The following is a 3,147-nucleotide window of genomic DNA, read 5'->3' as shown; positions in this document are numbered from 1 at the left end:
CACTCCTCTCCAGATCAGTCTGCAAGGGATGCCCTCTTTATCCTTTCTTTTTCTTTTCGTGGCAGAAGCTATGAGTATCTCTCTTAGAACTCAAGCTAATATTTTTGGACTAAATGTCCCTCTCAGGGCAGAAGAACTCCTTGACAATGAGCTTGCAAATGATACTGTTGTTCTTTTACATGCCTCTCCTCAGATGGTGGTTGCCTTCAATTTAGCCTTGGATATCTTTTGCACAGCTGCTAGTGCACACATTAATTGGGATAAAATCTAGTGGATTTCGGATCAGTGAGGAGGACATCCCTAATTGGGGAGCTAATGTTGGTTTCACCTGGATTCATAGGGGTGTTTTTGTCAAGTATTTGGGCTGCCAAGTGGGATTGGGTATCTCCTCCTCTTAGCAATTTGCCCTTGTGCTTGAAAGCATAAGAAGAAAGTTTAGATATTGAGGGATTCCAGATTGGAATCCTCAATATCTACGCCCCAACTGATTTGAGACGAAGAGCCGCTTTCTGAAGCACTTTGGCAGGTTCAGTTCCAGAGATGGACTCTTGGATTATTGGAGGGGACTTCAACAACCTTGAGGCGCTAGAGGACCAGCAAGGACAGGGCTCAGAGTTTTCCGGCATCGCTCATGCAAAGCAGTCAGAGTGGGAGTCCTTTCTCTTTGCGATAGGAGGGAGGGGCAGTTGGAGAGCCCTCCTACAACAAATGGCCAGGGAGCTTGGACTTCTCATGGGGATACAGGAGGGAGGGCAGTAGACTCTTGGAGTGGTTGGATTGCTTCTATGTCAGTGATTGGGCGATAAGCAGAGGTGGAGCATCAGGGGTGGTTCCAGGGACGACACTCTCTGATCATGCCCCTATCATCTTATCTTTGGACATAGCTACTCACTCCCTTCCCTCCCGCTCTTGCAGGATCCCAAACTCCATCTACACTAGGGCGAAGGTTCACAGCAGGATAGTGGACCTTTGGGATTGGGAGTGGGACCCCATGGGGAATTTGGTAGCGTAGGTATTGCAGGCTCTTGCCGAGTCTAGCAGCATCTGCTAGGAGGAGGCAGTTCGGGTCAGGTAGTAGTGGTGGGCAAAGGAGAGGGGCCTCAAGAGAGACCTCACGTCAATTTTGCGTATGCAGCAGTCTTCTCTAGGTTCGGAGGAGCTTAGGCTTCAGGAGGTAGGACACGTGCCATGCTAGAGGAGATCACGCAAAGACGTTTAGAGTTCTTGTTCCATGCTTCCAAGTCCTTTTGGGCTAGGAAAGGTGACCGGATGTGCAGAGAGTTCTTCAAATTTCATGGTCAGAGGTCAGTAGGAGAGCAGATCTGCTCTCTCAGGGTGCAGGATGGTAGCATCAGGACAGGCCCTGAGGAGGTTGTGGACATGGCGACAGGCTATTACAGGACCCTATTCCAACAGAAACCTCCAGACCCTCGAGCTCGCCGCGGTAGGGAGGTGTGGAGACACACGCCAATACTTGTGCAGCCCAGCATGAGAGAGGCTCTTCTCGCCTTGTTTACAGTCACAGAGATGCAGGACGCAGTGAGAGACATAGACCTGGTAGAAATTCCTAGGTGAGGACAGGCTGTCCAGAGCATTCTTCACCACATTCTGGGAGCATGTCCACCAGCCCCTACTCACATCATTCGAGCAGATTTTTTCCAGCGGGTAGATGCCAAAGAGCCTCGCGTCAAGTTTGATCTCTCTCCTCCCCGAAGGCACTAACTAGGCAGTGAGATGACATGTGATTGGATGGTGGGCTATGACTAGATTGCCGCATGTCGGAAGGAGCTTCATTTGAGACCGTGTCACGCCTAGAGAAGAGGGAGGCTTGTAGAAGCACTGAATGTCAGTTCCACAGTCACCAGAAGTCATGTAGGGTGTTAGATCCCAATGGGAGAGCTGTTATGTTGTTTCTGGGGGCTGGAGAGGAAGTAAGGAAGGGAGCCATTCTTCAACACGCCCTATTCTAGAGAGCTGAAGGGAGTAAAGACCCTAGCCAGAAATGCTTACGGGTGAGCCTGGAATGCAGTTTTCGAGTAGAGGTTGCTGAATTTGCATACCGGAGGTAGTGGTTAATAAGCTCTTGGCAAATGAAGCATTTCCATCACGGGAAGTTGCTGTTTTTTTGCTTTCCCTATGTGCAAGAAGAGGTAAGCAATTGTGAATTTGTTGAAAACAGGTGGCAGAAGTAGGAGGAAAGAAGGGCGACTAGTTTTTTGTCCAAAAATGGAGCTAGGACAGCTAGGAAAGAGACGCGACCTGATTTATGGAGATAGGTGCTGTTGTTTTTACATACTAACAGTGCTAGAAGCAGGGTGATTTCAAAAAGAGGACTCATGGTCAGCAAAACTTGCAGTTGGAGAAGCAAAATAGGTCAATTTCAGTTTTGCTGTTTTCTTGCTACCCGGAGGTTGTACTTGCTGGAATTCACTACCTGGAAATGGAAGAATGCATATACAGCTGGTTTTTGGTTGGTTTTTATTAGTAGAAGTGTGCTGCTGTTGTTTTTTGCGAAGAGGGAGACAGTAGGAGTGTTGTAGACCTTGGAACTTACTGAAAATACAAAAAAACAGACCTGTTTTGTGTTGGGAGTTTGTTTGCAATAAGAAGAGGTGTTTTGTATATGCTTTTTGGAAGAAATAAGTGGAAAAGAAGGGATAAATGTTGGCTGAATAAATCTGCAGCAAAGGAATCCAGCCCATTGCATACATGAGCAGAAGAATTGTGAAGTTTTCTCATGTATCTTGTGATAGAAATTGATCCAGATGTACAGTTTCTAAGGTTCAACTGGAAGTTTCACCATGAGTGATTCTGGATTGTGGAGATGCTGTTATATGGCATCGAGTTTTGCGTGTAGATGAGGAAGAGTGGATGGATGTGAACTTACCCAGAGATTGTGATCTACCAGATGAAATTTATTGGTTCAACTTGTGTAATGAAGAAGAGCTTGAATGAATGAATAAAGTTTGTACAGTTCTCTGGTTGTCTGAGTCTGAATCTGTGAATGTTGTTTGCTATAAAGGCATGAACTAGCTCTAGTACCTTTTTTGCATTCAATGTAAATGAGGGGCACCCACCCTGTGCCCCTCAAAATCTATATGAAACCTCTTGCCATCAAGGCCCCTCACATTCCATGAAAGAAAAGAG

General features: G+C 46.6%; 1 pseudogene; it reads left to right on the top strand.

Annotated features, from left to right (window-relative positions):
• Positions 1-540: 540 nt before the first annotated feature.
• Positions 541-1,148, top strand: LOC147887580 (uncharacterized; annotated as a pseudogene).
• Positions 1,149-3,147: the final 1,999 nt, after the last annotated feature.

This window comes from Dipteris shenzhenensis, chromosome 23, assembly GCF_047967505.1.
Source record: "Dipteris shenzhenensis isolate YYH24624 ecotype China chromosome 23, Dip_SZ_1.0, whole genome shotgun sequence".
Classification (NCBI taxonomy): Eukaryota; Viridiplantae; Streptophyta; class Polypodiopsida; order Gleicheniales; family Dipteridaceae; genus Dipteris; species Dipteris shenzhenensis.
Note: the sequence above shows the minus strand (reverse complement) of the source record. Positions and strands in the feature narration are given on the sequence as shown.